This window comes from Mirounga angustirostris, unplaced genomic scaffold (genome assembly GCF_029215605.1).
Source record: "Mirounga angustirostris isolate CCGP_5_RB_7025 unplaced genomic scaffold, mMirAng1.0.hap1 SCAF_4, whole genome shotgun sequence".
NCBI lineage: Eukaryota > Metazoa > Chordata > Mammalia > Carnivora > Phocidae > Mirounga > Mirounga angustirostris.
This window is the reverse complement of record NW_026991712.1, coordinates 131580528-131596320: the sequence shown is the minus strand read 5'-3', so window position 1 is coordinate 131596320 and position 15793 is coordinate 131580528. Positions and strand designations below refer to the sequence as shown.

At 36.8% G+C, this 15793-nt stretch overlaps 1 protein-coding gene across 1 annotated transcript in view; it reads right to left on the bottom strand.

The window, feature by feature from the left end:
• NEGR1 (neuronal growth regulator 1) overlaps positions 1 to 15793 on the bottom strand; it is an 862215-nt gene that overhangs the window by 479231 nt on the left and 367191 nt on the right. The window lies entirely within an intron of this gene.

Here is a 15793-nt window from a genome sequence, read left to right as displayed (position 1 = left end):
AATTTTTTCTAGATGAAATGATTTTGACAGAAATCAGCAACATTGTAAGTTTTAAACAAAACAAAAATACTACTAGATCTATTACATTTTGAAATTAAAATGCTCACATTCACAAGTTAAACATCTCTACCTCCATACCGTCCCTTCCATTTCCACAGCATCCACACTAGTTCTCAGGACCTCTTTAACTGTGGACTTTCACAATAGTTTTCCAACTGGATTTTCATTCTCAAGTCCTTACACCATAATTTTCTTTTACTCAAATAAAAAAATGAAAAAATCTGTTATTCTGCTTTTATTTACTAACCCATTTAACTCAGTCCCTACTGGCCCCAAAAGAATCACTAATGCCTCAAGGTATATCATCCCACACAATATTTGAAAAGGACAGTCTTATAATAATGCTAGATAATGTTAACACGATTATTACATAAATTCATCAAACAATAGTGCCTTTTGTGGATAAGTTGGTGACAGATGTAACCAATTTCTCCATGGTTGACCTTCTTTTCTGGCTTCTTAATGCAAATGTCTTAACCTACTTTAGTGTCAGGAACTTTAAGAACAGGATAAAAATGTGACAGTTACTCTTCCCAAGGGAAGAATATTAAAAAGTACCAAATTTTAAATATACTCTCATGGGTCTTGTGGTTAAAGAATCCCTTGATTTAAAGTCATGTCACTTTGTTTTAGTCAGCGTAACAGCTACTCTTCAGGGTAAAAATGTCCCTCAATATACAAACGAACAAAAACAAAATGTCACAGCACATCAGCCAAGGAGTTTGTGTGTCAGAGTTTGATGAAGTTTGTTATTGAAAAATCTCAAACCTATTTTGTCAATCTTGTGAATCATTCATTCATCATTCCCTTATATACGTAAGACTGTGTTTCAACCATCGCCAACTGCCGCGATGGTGGAGCTGGATGGATAACTCTAAAGTTTCCACAGGATGACACTCACAACTGCTGCTTCCCGTGGCAGCTTCTTAATCGGGGGAAGCGCCCAGCCGTGGCTCCCCAGGGCCCCCTGCTTAAACTCTCCGCATCTGCTCCTCTCAGCAATGAATGTCTCCAGTCAGCAGTCGAGCCCAGCAATGACAGCCTCCTACAGCTGCTCCCCAAGAGTCCCATTGCTTCTCACATGCTCAAACAACCTCCAACAGCATCTTGATCTCCCAGCAGCTGCACATTTGAGCATTTCTTTGTCAGCACCACTTCTAAAGGATGTCTCATGGCAATGCTCTAATGGAGCCATTTCCCCCAATGTGAAGAGCTGGTCCTGTTCCCAAACAGCACATCCCCCAACCCTCATTCCACTTAATGGAACAAGACAACGTGGTGTGATACTTCTGCTTCTTCAGTACTTGCTGGGTCTGGAAGTAGCTTCTCATTCAGTTCTGAATGATTTATTATGCACACAAAGAGGACGTTCCAAGCAGTTTCCTATAGATGACCATCACTTCTGGCTTTGTAATCAAACCTCAAGCCTCTCTACCTACCAACTACTTCACTCCAGAAGTTATTTATGACCTCCATAGAAAGAGGATCACTTTCTTGATATGCATCCTGGGTATACGTCTGACCTAGCCCTTGTCTAACTTCAGTGCACTCATTTGCCTCATGACAGTATCATCCCACTGATTTGTAAATGCCTTGAAGGGAAAAAACTAATTCTTATTTGTGGATATTTGTTTTCCTAACACCTAGAACAATGCTTAGCATATGGCTGATGCTTCAAGACTATGCCGAGGTCGCATTAGAAGTAGTGTCCAAAGTCAGGTAACTGTTTTACTAGAGAAGAGTCCCGAACTGCTTTACACCGGTTTCCCCACAAGGCACAGGTGCAGCAGTAAAAAGCAAGACCCAGAATATTGTTGCACAGCTCATAGCTCCCAGGGCAAATATACAACCAGAGCTCTATAGCCTCTCTTTAGGTTATTTCTCTTAAAGTTACAATCTGTGTGAATAATGAAAGACTACCATTTCCACTCATGCCATTGTGTATTTGTAGCTCTAATATTCATTAAAGATGCAACTGAAATGTTAATGATAATTGCACCCAAAAAGCTAATAAAGACGAGCCCAAGGCTCACATAAATGCCAGCATTTAATAATTATGCATACTTTTATCTTTTCTCCTTAATTTATCTTACTTTCTGATAATTAGTTTAGTAAATCTAAGATCCCAATGTATGTGTAATTAATTTTAAAATTTATTTTTAAATTTGTTTTTTATACTCAGGAAGGAGATATAATTTTTTCCAGAATATAAAGAGGTAATCACGATTATATAAAATGGTTACCTATATAGACGATAGAACTTAAAACATACCTCTTGAGAGTATTAGCAAGTAGGAAATGCTTGACATTTTAGGAAAAAAAAATTGTCAAGATCTAGGCAGGATAAGAGAAGCCAATTTAAGTATTTCAAATAAAAAGGGTTTAAACAGGGAGTTGTTTACACAGGTGATAAAGGGCTAAGAAACCAAAGCATGTAAGAGCAAAGAAACTCAGATTTGTAACAGGGAGAAGCCACTAATAATTCCTACAAGCAAGTATCATTATCAGGACCCAGAGGTTGGGACCGCTCATCAGGAGTGAGATCCACAGCATGGGACTGCCTTGAGGAGCTGGGCCAACAGGAAGATGGGCTGTCCAGTGGAAGCTGGAGCCCGAGGAGAAAGGCTAGCAGGACAGATTGCCTGCAGCAATGAATGATGGGGGATAGCCTGATTTCTCCCTTCTTTCCTTCCTGATCTTTTGCCAGTGTCTCCTACTGGGTGAATCCTGTCAGAAACCAGAGAACATAACAGCCTGGGAACACACCCACAGGGGTCAGCCAATTCCATTATGCAAAGCATGGCAAAAGAGGTACAGAGAATGGCTCTGAAATCAATAAGGCTAAAATGACTGCCATCAGACCTTCTCCTTAATTTTAGGTAGTAATTAGCTTTCAAAAAATGTAGAATTCTTTCTAATTATTATAGCTCAGAACCTTAATGTTGGTATACATTGATTATACCTTTTCACATGAAATTTGTCCACTGGAAGGAAAATTAATTAATTTTATTAATATTTAACAACCAACTCTATTATCTATATTCTTAAATAAAAGTCACTGGGAATCAATAATGAGAGCAATCCCAATTATGTCCTAATTCAAAAAAGGAAAGAGGAAACCCTATACATTATTAGCACATTGGAATAGGAAGATGGTAAAAATCTATTAAATACCTACTCTGAATCAGACACTTAGAGGATTTTCTCATAAGCCTAATTGTGTTTTTAAAAAATTTTCACACCAGGGGCGCCTGGTGGCTCAGTCGTTAAGCGTCTGCCTTCGGCTCAGGTCATGATCCCGGGGTCCTGGGATCGAGACCCGCATCAGGCTCCCTGCTTAGCGGGAAGCCTGCTTCTCCCTCTCCCACTCCCCCTGCTTGTGTTCCCTCTCTCCTGTGTCTCTCTCTGCCAAATAAATAAATAAAATCTTTAAAAAAAAAATTTCACACCAGTCCAGAGTTGGGTATTATTTTTTCTCAGAGAATGGTAATGAGTCTGAAAAAGATGGAAACACTTAATCAAGTTCATTAATTTATAAATATCAGAGCTGGCTGTCACCTGAGGTCAATCTAATACATATGCCACACAAAACTACTTAGGAGAACACTGGTCTTAAGTAGTTTCAAAGGGAGAAATAGCCCAAACCATTATTGAATGAGAAAAAAAAAAAAATCTGGAGGAATTTTTTCTGGTTCACTGGCTAATTTGTACTTCTAAAGAACTTCACTCATTCATTTTATTGTGTATTCAGTATTTATTTCAGACCCAATTACTTGCCAGCCCCTGTCCCATTCACTAAGGGAAGAGCAAGCAGTAAGATGGATAAAATTTATACTTTCATGGAGCTTATCACAACCTGCCAAGCATTGGAGAATTAAAGCATATCTCTATCTTTTCTCCTAGTTTAGTAGATCTCATTCTGGGGTGATTTTTACCCCAGCAGCCATTTGGCAATGTCCTGAAATATTTTGGGGTGTCACAATCAGGAATTGCTATTGGTGTCCATGGTGTTGAGGCCAATGTTTTAAGTCCATTCAGGCTACTATCACAAAAATATCATAAATTGAGTGGTTTATAAACAACAGACATTTATTTCTCATAGTTCTAGGGCTGAGAAGTCCAAGATTACGACATCAGCAGATTCAATCTCTGATGAGGACACATTTCCTAGATGGCCAAACTTTCATTTTTACCACCTCACATGGTGAAAAGGATGAGCGGTCTCTGTGGGGTCTCTTCTGTAAAAGCACTCATCTGTTTCATGAGGTTTTCACCCTCATGACCTAAGCACCTCCCAAAGGTCCCACCTCTAAACACCATCACATTGGGCATTAGGTTTAGGAGGACACAATCTCTAGAAGCCAGGGCTGCTCCTAAACATACTACAATATACAGCCATTTCCACTCCTCCCAACACACACACACACACACACACACACACACACACATTATATGGTCCAAAATGTCAATAGCACCACAGTTGAGAAACCATGTTCTAGGTGTATAAGAAGGTATCTTAATTTTTAAGTGTGTGTGTGGGTGCACTAGTTTTATATTTGCTGACATAAATTACTAAAAACTTCGTAGCTTAAAGCAAATTTATCTCTTTTTTTGAAGATTTTATTTGTTTGAGAGAGAGGGCACAGGAATGGGGTTGAAGGGGAGCGGTAGGGGAAGAGGGAGAAGCAGACTCCCCCTGAGCAGGGAGCCTGACAAGGGGCTCAATCCCAGGACCCTGGGATCATGACCTGAGCCGAAGGCAGACGCTTAACAACTGAGCCATCCAGGTGCCCCTTAAAATAAATTTATCTCTAAACATAAATGTATCTTAAATTTATCTTTCTGTATGTTAGATGTTATAAGTCTCTCTCGGCAAAAATCAAGATATTGCCAGGCCTGCATTCTCTTCTGGAGTCTCTAGTGGAGAATCCATTTCCTTACCTTTTTCTGCTTCTAGCAGCTACTCATATTCCTCAATTCATGATCCTCTATCTTTGAAGCCAGTAAAGGCAGGTCTAGTCCTTCTTATGTCACATTGCTTTGACCTACTTCCACAGTCATATATCCCTCTGATTCTCTCCTATCTCTTCTCCCACTATTAAGGGACCTTGTGGCTTCATTGGATCCACCTGGATAATCTAAGATACTATCCCCATTTTAAGGTTAGGTGATTTGCAATCTTAATTCCCCTTTGCCATGTAATCTAGCATATTCATAGGTTCCAGAAATGAGGACATGGTCATCTCTGGGGACCATTCTGCTTAGCATAAGGAAGAACACATGTGCAAATTTTAGCAAAGTTATTTGCACAGAGTAGGTACTGATTAGAAGCGGGACCACGCAAGTATTTTTTTAATTAAACTGAATTAATCTTAGATGTCCTTTTAAATAGGCTACCTTTAAGTGAAAGGGTCATAAGCAGAGGGAAAACAATATACATGTCTTGCCTAATTCTGCACTAATAAATAGCTCTGAAATCTGCCTATCCTCAACTCTTCAATATGCCATTTTAAAACGTGTGCATCCACCAACTTGCTCAAATCAAACCTAAAATAATGAGTGAAATACCTGAGAGGAAATTCTAATTGTGTTATTCTTGGCCCTTTTAAAATGTTTACTCCTTACTTGGTCTGGCATTAGGAACACTTAGCTACAATCTTTGTAGCTAACTCTGTCCCATATATATTTTTTTCTCAAAATAACATTGTTTTATATATATATACATATATATATACATATATATACATACATATATATATTCATAAAATGCTGGTATCCCATTTATTATTTTTTCACTACAAAATGCAATCACTATTCTGCACTTGTAAAAACATGGAGATTAGCAGAGGATAAAGATGCTATGACCTGGAATGGAAATAAGCAACCTAAGTCATGAATGCCTAACTAATCCTTTTAATTTAAAATTTTTTCCTGTTATGTCAGCATTCCTGATGTTATGCCCTAAAGATAGCATCAATACATTAAGTCACAGCTTAAGCAGAGTGACCAGCATGAAGCGAGGGAGAAAGAAGCATGTACATATGTACAACCAATAAATCTCTATTGAGTTCCTAACATTTGTCAGGTGCTTTCCTGGATGTTTGGGAGTGAAAAAAAAAAAAAAAAAAAAAAGGATTAAAACTCAGTCCTCACCTACAAGGACTTCACTGGCGTTTTTACTGGGAGTCCACACATAGATTGAGGGGGTTCATGAGCATCCTGCTCACATAAAGAAGTTTAAAAATGTTAACAGTCTGTATATTTTTCTACCAGGTGTACAGGTTTCAGCAGATTTTCAAATGGGCTCATGACCACAAAATGTTTAAGAACCACTGGTCTAGATGCAAAACAAGTGTGGGTGAGAAAGTTTGGAGAGCTTAGTGCAGGTGCTACCTTTCCAGAGTCCCTACTGCTCCCACTAGATCACTAACCAGAAGACGCTGAAGGGATGGAAGTGAAGAGCTGTGGGGCGGGGGTACGAGGACATAGGGTCACTCTATGATTCTGCAGACTGCACTTTGCCACCAGCCTTCATTGTGCCCATTTCCCTCTTGGCACTACACGTAGTTAATTCTTATTTTTCTGCTACAAATCATAAGATAAAGAATGTCATTAGCAGATTCAAATTTTCTCCTCTGCTACATTTTACACATATAAGGGCTATAAAGGGGTATGCCATTTAGAATTTAGTTAATGAAAACAGCAAAATCCTAATTGTCTTGGTAGTAATTTCTTAACTATCCGCATAATTTGGCAAAGTAAACAGTAAAATTATTTTATAGATCAAATTGTATTGTAATGACTTCCAAGAAGACAAATTATTTCACCAGGCTCTTATTTTATTTGCAGGGTTTCTCAAAATAAGCAGACCAGCTAAAGCTTGGTAATCTTTTATTTATAGAGAGATTTTCATACTGATAGTGTACATTGCACTGGGATTTGACATGTATTACTTACATAGTTATTTTCTTTGTTTTTTAGGAAAAAAATAAAGACACTCCAAGGTAGGCAACAAATATAACTATTCTGAAATGCAACACACAAAACAACTCAGAATTACAACCGAGAAAATAAAAATGTCATCAGTCAGAGCTTTAAGATATTTACCAAACTATGTGTTTCAAGAACTAGAATAAATATCCATTAATTGTTGAAGGGACTTTTAAAGGGCGGAAGATCTTGCTTAAAGGGTTAGTTACTTTAAAATATTGTCAAATTGCATTTTGAACTGTGTGTTACCAAAAAAAAAAAAAAAAAAAAAAGCAAGTACTGCTCTACTCAGTCTCCAAATGAGCGATACTGTTCTACTTCTTACATATTCCATTCTTACATATCCTTTTATTTAGTACTTGCCAACATGATTCAAAACTTAAAACTTAAGAACAAGGACAAGGCATGGCAGAATTACTTTTCAACAACACGGACCACAAATTATACAACCCTTTGATTTCATTGGCCCCTATCCTGCCACACCTCAAAAAATTATCCAACTCAGGAGTAAATCAGAAATATTAAAGAAGAACCCTCCTTGCTGTCACAATTCACTAGTTAGCAAAGATGCTTATTTAAATTCCAATATTGTTCCCTTGCTCCAGTTATGAAGCTCAGCAGTTTCCATGAAAGTTCCTTCTATAGAAAAAGGGATGGGGCGCCTGGGTGGCTCAGTCGTTAAGCGTCTGCCTTTGGCTCAGGTCATGATCCTAGGGTCCCGGAATCAAGTCCCACATCGGGCTCCCTGCTCGGCAGGAAGCCTGCTTCTCCCTCTCCCACTGCCCCTGCTTGTGTTCCTTCTGTGTCTCTCTCTGTCAAATAAATAAATAAATAAATAAAATCTTAAAAAAAAAAAAGAAAAAGGGATGACTCAGATGGAAGCCAACAGTGTGCGATATCTATCAATATTATTTTTTGCTTTTTCTCACTTCTCTCTCATTCACAAATGACAGCATATTAAAAGCTTATCAGAAAATACTATCAACTTATTCCTTTTGTGTATAGTAAGCAGTACATTATGGATTTTTGCACCGTTTTGATCTAAGATACTGTTCTAATATCAGATCGTGTAATGACAGTACATAAAACTTCATGTACTAATTTTTGGCTGGAAAATATGATTACTAAACTCATTGAGAAAATCTTTTTCAAAGACAAATATTATTCACTGAAATTTACCTTCTCTTTCTACTACTTCTTTTACTTCAACTGCAGAAAAATAAGGCAATAACCTTTCTAAAGACTATAAAAGAAAAAAAGAAGCATATTTAGGAAAGAAGAAAATCTATTCCGGAAGAAGTGCCAATATTCAAATGAGGATTTCACTAAAAATTAGTTCAATTAATCTTATTTTTAATGGATCCTAGTAGTTAAACCAATACCCTAATCAATGTCAATACACTCACAGGTAAAAGTAAAGTAATGGTTTCCTAGAAGTTGGCATTATACACACTGCCAATGGAACCACAGTGATTCTAGCTGGACAGGAATTTCTGAAAATTGAAAAAATCCACCAGAAAAATGCATTATTTAAAAAAATTACTATGTAATATGCACTGCCTCAAAAAGTCTATTCCACATTAAGTCCAGATGAGTGGCCTGGAGTTTGTCTGTGAAGGTACACCTGAGGGAAAGGATTTTACTGAAGTCTACAGCCCAAATGACACGTGGAGGACTTATTTTTCCAAAGTTTCACAAATTAGGCATAATTGTTCTAACTGATTAGATTCCAGATCATTATCTTTCCAGACATCAATAATACTACCTCATCTATTTCAAGAGATTAAATATTTCCCACTGCATAAAGCACCTGGGGGATACAATGACAGTCCTATTACTTAATAATGCATATGCTCCAAAATGCTTATAAATTCGTTTTTCATAAATTGCAAATCTGGACATTTCAAACCAATAGAAATAGAAAAATGGGATGTTTCTAGGTATGGTTCCATCATTATAACTGCCATAATGTGGGGAGAATCTGTAAGGACTAATAGAACCTTATTTACATCATTTATTCACCTTGGTTTTTGACCCAGTGATCAGTAATCAGATATCCATTAGTCTGTGTGAGCTCTGCATATTTTGGCTCCTATTGGTTCTCACCGTAATGAGAATTGGGGAAAGCAAAGAATGATTTATGGTAGAATAAGTAGGAATTTCCTATAGAGGGAATGAGAATGAGTATGTACACCCCATCCATGTAACTTTCATCTTAACCATTTGATATTAATTTTTTTAAGATTTTTATTTATTTATTTGACAGAGGGAGATAGTGAAAGACAGAGCGCACAAGCAGGGGGAGCAGAGGCAGAGGGAGAAGCAAGCTCCTCGCCGAGCAAGGAGCCTCATGTGGGACTCGATCCCAGGACTCTGGGATCATGACCTGAGCCAAACAAAGACAGACGCTTAACCACCTGAGCCACCCAGGTGCCCCTATTTGATATTAATTATAACCTCATTTTAGAGAGTAAATGATGAGTGTTTTCTTATAAGCAGATAATACATATTTATTATCACATAGAAAGTGAACTTAGAAATGTGTCTCAGTTGTATAGTTAATACAATACAGATATGGCTCATGTACAAAAACTAAGGTCACTTTTGGGAAATAGTCTTACTTTCTCCCTTAAAAAACCAAAACCAGGGCGCCTGGGTGGCTCAGTCGGTTAAGCTCAGGTCATGATCCTGAGGGAAAGGATTTTACTGAGCCTTCAGCTCAGGTCATGATCCCAGGGTCCTGGGATTGAGCCCCATGTCCGGCTCCCTGCTCAGTGGAGAGCCTGCTTCTCCCTCTCTCTCTGCCTACCTCTCTGCCTACTTGTGCTTTCTCTCTCTGTGTCAAATAAATAAATAAAATCTTAAAAAACCAAACCAAACCAAACCAAAAAATGAGCTCATGGATGTAGAGATGATAATTGGTGGTTGCCAACAGCAAGAAGATGGGGGGATTGGCAAAATGGGTGAAGGGGTTTAAAAGGTACAAATGTCCAGCCACAAAACAAATTAAGTCATGGGAATATAAAGTGTAGCATGATGACTACAGCTAATAATATTGTATTGCATATTTGAAAGTTGCTAAAAGAACAGATCTTAAAAGTTATCATCATCATTAGAAAATATGTAACTGTGTGGTGATGGATGTTTACTAGACTTATTGTGGTGATCATTTCACAATATATACAAATACTGACTCATTATATATTGCATACCTGAAAATAACATAATGTTGTAGGTCAGTTATATTTAATATTTTTTAATTTAAAAAGATGATATTTTATAAATATTTTATCTTAGAAGTATACTATGAAGTTACATTCCCTAAAGCTAAAGAATAATGAAACATCACTATTAAGGACCATTTCTATTTCGGGTGGTTTTTCTTTTTTTCTATGCTAAAAATATTAAGGGTATATATTTTGGGTCTTTGTCACTTCTTTGTATTTGACAGCATGTCCAAAGTTGGGTTCCTGTGTATAATCTTAATCTCCTCAACAAGTGTATAAAGAGCTTAAATAAAACAGAGTGGGAGCCAGTCTGAGGGCCTTGTCCTGAGCCAGCACTGCATTCAAGCAATGACTATTTTGACAGGTGTGAGTTCTGTCAAGCTTTTCCTAGTGCTGCTAATTTTTCTTTGGTTTCATTTTGTAGCTTATTGAAAATTTTGAAGTGTTTACTGTTGCAGAACACCAATTTGAATTTTCTAATGTATGTGGTATTTTGATACACTTTTTTGACCATTGTAGCTTTTTTCTCCTGTGGGTCTTTGAAGGAAGGCAGGTATCTATGATCTGTGATGCTGTGTTATTGTCCATCAGGTCAACTTGGAGCAGAAGCGTGGTGTCTCTCTCTTCCACTATGTACCTCGTTGAGGCTTTAATATTCATAAAAAGAATGTTAACATTATATTAAGATGTGCGGGTCTTTAAAGAATACAGCTTATACTTGTGGCCACATGGAATAACTGCTCTCCAGATACTCATTGGCAAGTCTAATTTTGAAATATCTGTACTTAAATTCCTATTCAAAGACCCACTGAGAGAAATAATATTTGTGGAGGGTTGACTCAGAAAGGATAGGTCCTAAAATTTACTTACAGATTAAGGTAATAATCAAAAAGCTATCTTCCTGTTATCGAACTGGTATCTTACTGAATTTACTTCCAGATTTTTAATTTTTTCTTGACTTCCCTGCACTTCAGGTTTTATTGAGAGGTGTTGTAAGGAACAATTCTCTGAATGAGTGCTGTGAGTACTATACAGTTACTGTTGAGATGTTCCTTACAGCTCACAGTGGTTCTCTGAGCTGATTCACAGTAGAAACGCTGCTCCACTCTGTGTAACAGGATCAGGAGACTAAGACATGTAAGTGTTAATTAATATGTGGATCATGGAATGAATAACTAATCCTGTTTCTCTCTGTGTATTGACTGCTACAAATCTTAGAACTAAATTTTTATTGAGCTCTAAAATTACTTAGAAATCATGACATAAATTTTATGTTCTAACCTCACCTCTGACTGTGTCCCACTCTGCTTACCTTATCTTTTGCCTCCAATTTCTGATGTTTATCTTGCTGTACTACTACTTCTTTATAAGCTCTTTAAATCCTTCCCAATGTAAAACAGAATGTTAATAATAAATGGTGTTTGAATGTGTTGTCTTTCCATTTTATAAAGGCTTTCTCCAAACAATGACTAAGCCAGACAAGGGGCTAACACTGTCATAGTTTGGGATCTTTGGGAAGCAGGCACTGAAATGAGAAGGAGTTTACAGTGCAGGATATTTATTAGGGAATACCCCTGTGGTAAACCCCCAGAGAAAGAAGAGGAATGAAATAGGATTTGACAAAGCAAGAAGGTCAGCTGTAGAGCTGATGAACAGCTTCCACTGTTCCGGAGCCAAAATGGCTCATCAGAGTTATCTTACTTTGGGCTGAAAGGGAGGGGCCTTTTAATCAGTCATCAGATATTGGTTGCTTTAGGAAAAGTTTGAGTTTGGGTAAAGTGGCTCTCTACAGCTGAGGTGATCCCTGAAAGGTCTGATCACTCAATGCTGCTGTCTGCTTGAAAACACTCCCAGCAGCTAGAAAGGCAAACCCATCCCTGGAAAGGGAAGTGTGCCACCCCATCTATCACAGATATCGCAGGTATGCCAGATAGCCTGAGGAATTCAGAACACCCTGGGGAAGTTAAATACCCTTGAGAAGTTATTTTGGTCATAGAGCTATGTGCTAGTCAAATCGTCCGCTCTGCCTAGAGAAAACCTATGGTATATCTACCTGAAAGGGCACAAGTTGAGGGATAAACATTTCACACATATATAATGTGTGTGGGTGTGTGCACACACGAGTGTGCAAGGCTTAAAACAACATACATTTATTATCTCAGTTTCTGTCCAGGTACATCTTAGTGGATCTTCTGTCCATAGTCTTACAAGGCTGTTATCAAGGTATTGTCAGGGGCTGTTGTGTGTATATGTGTTTAATATACAGTATCTGTGAGTGTCTATTTTGTACTATACACAACCTAGACTTCAGATGTGGACTCAAAGTAGAAGCCGTCTCTATCATCTACTCAAGTGTGCATTTACATTTTATGATCCCTGTCATTACAGGATTGTAATAGGGAGCTCTGGGTTCATAGCAAGTCCTCCAGCCTTGTACGTTCTTACACTCATGAACAAGAAATGCTACTCTTAGTAAATACTGTACTACATGATATAAAACACTGGACATTTACGTAATTTTATTTATCAGTGGTATATTATATATAGGTAAATAATGAAATGATTTTCTTATGGAGTCTATTTCTAAACCCTTGAAGCAAAACTCCAATTCACCACATTCTTCACAGTTCATGAGTATATACATTGTTCAGCTAAGTTGGTGAAAGCAAAACATGGAGATAAATAAACATACTTGCAGCGTATATACTCAAAAGTACTGCTATGTAAAACTTAGCTTGCATTGTGTTTATTGCAAGTGTTAAACACAAGTGTTATGGAATATTTTTCATTTTTAACCTAAATAACATTATTTTCCCTTGCAAATCATCCATGATTATTTGTTCATTTGTGTGCTTTTGTTTGGTTTGGTTGGTTGGTTGGGTTTTTCATTTTGTTTTGGTCATCTTTTTGTTTTTCATTGGCATGCACCTTAAGATCTTCTGGCCTGAGTCCTCCCCTTTCAGATGAGAAAACTAGAGTTTAGAGGGGCTTGATAATTACCCATTTCATGAGAGAAAATTCAGGATTGGAATCCAGGTTTTCCAACTCCTACTCCCAGTATTTTTTCTCCCCTATTGTTCCATTCATTGGTACTATTAGCTCTAAGAAATCAAGAGCACCGACAAATTTCCCATGCACAATGTCTGTGTTGGCAAGATATCCTTTCTATTATCCCCTTTCTCAAATGATTTTTTTTTAAATAGCTCCCTTGAGTGCATAGTTGCAACAATTAAAGATGAGCTTTGTTTTTATTACCAATGTGTGTGTTTGACATCAGTGATTAATACAGTCTTCTCTCAGTTGCTAAGTTTCTTTATCTTGGTGAATAAAGACTTGACAAATTGTTAGGCGAAGAGCATACACTTCAAAACTATTGAGATATACCTGAGTATCAGACAACCTAGGAAATATAAAGACTGAAGAGATGTGCATATCAGCTTATTTTCATTCATCAAGAGGAAATGTAGCTTAAGTGGGGTTGACTTTTTGTGACATTTATTTAGTTCTTGAATTGACTGACAAGCCTATTAATGTAGTCCCTGAACTTTATTAATGTAATTGGAAAACTGCCCACATGTCAATCAACTTCTAATGAGTAATTATGTTCATAAATACTGTAAAATTATTAGCTTTTAATTTGACCCAAACACATACTTTCAAAACAGTAACATGAATATTTTTTCTAGAAGAACAAAATATTATACTAATAAAATATACAATAAATGTGTTCCTACAATGCACTTCCTAAAATGGAGTTCAAAAGTTCATCATCACCAAATGGCCAACAAAATGGAATGCGATAGTAGCATGTAACAGTGTTAAAAATGTGTATAGGGGCACCTGGGTGGCTCAGTTGGTTGGGCGACTGCCTTTGGCTCAGGTCATGATCCTGGAGTCCCGGGATCGAGTCCCGCATCGGGCACCCTGCTCGGCAGGGAGTCTGCTTCTCCCTCTGACCCTCCCCACTCTCATGCTCTCTCTATTTCATTCACTCTCTCAAATAAATAAATAAATAAATCTTTAAAAAATAAAAATAAAAAAATAAAAATCTGTACAGTGTTAAACCATCTATGTAGCATAAAGTTATAAAGACATCTTATGAAAATCAAACATGCCTGGGCGGGCTCATAACTCCATATATCCATAGTCCGGTTTAAAAATATAAGCCTAGTATGGAACAAGACAGAATGGAAAAAAGGAAAAAGGGGGTATATTTATTGTACAGAAATACATCATTTTAAACCTATAAGAAGCAAAAGGTCTATATCTCCAGTGACTCAAATATAATTATTATCTAAGTGTACTTTTTTCTCATGTAATAAAAATCTTTTGTAGTCTTTGAGCTAGAAATTCAAGTCAAAGGGCGCAAAACTAAACAAGGGAACAAGATTAGGCTTGGGTAACAGAAGAAATGTGTTTTTGACTTGTCAGTTTCTGAAGCTGGACAAACTCCTGCCCTCTAGAATCTCTGGATAATCTCTGAATAAAGATAGACTTCGGTGAAAACTTTATTATATTCTCATATGACTTTAAAGAACATTACCACAGTGTGCAATGGTCTGTAATAAGAAAAACCACTGGGGAAATTTCCAGGCTTATTGTTTACCTTACACTCTCCTTAAAGTTAATTATTTAATTAATACATTTAAACTTTATCATGAAGTAAAGATATGTACTAATAACTGAAGCTGTATTTGACTTCAGGCTTACCTTTATGTAAGGAAATAAAGCTCCAGATGTAAGTTAATAAAATCCCAGATGTAAGCTATGTACCTAAATTAATATTTAGAGTTGAATTTTTGAAAGGTAAACTCAAAGATAATACAACTAACTTGCTCCTTCAGCTTTCTTATTAGGAATAAAACATGCACTCACTGGCACCACATTATCATATAATTTCTTATTAATTTTACTTAGAAATGCTGCAATGTCATTTTAAGAACCACAGCATGATATTTTTATGCAACCAACACATGGTTAATCTCCAAAGCATAAGGAAATAATGTAAAAGGGCAATAATATGCATTTTCTATTTGACTAGCATTATAATTGCATTTTTCTTGAAAAGTATTTATATCAGGGATAAATATGCTCTTACATTTTAGTATGCACAAAAAATTAAAATAACTTGATGATTCTCTTTGTACTTGGAGATTGTAAGTTAGCTAGAATAATTTATAATGTACCAAAAGTAAATCAAAGTATAAAGCATTGTGTACCATATTTTTCCAATTACTCCATATTCAAATAAAGTAATTCTAGAAGGCTGTTTCTTTTCATTGTGACTTGAATCAAAGTAAGCAGAATTTGGACTGAGCAGAGTGTGGAAGTCGGGAGGATTACTTTTAAAGAGTTACTATAGATATTTCAAAAAGTTCTAATATTTTAATGTATCCATCATGGGTTATCAAATAATTTTAATGTATCAATCATGGGTTTTCAAAGATGTATTGAAGGGGTGACTCAAAGGAAGATACTAAGTGAAGCATACACACAAAAAATCATAATGTGGTGTT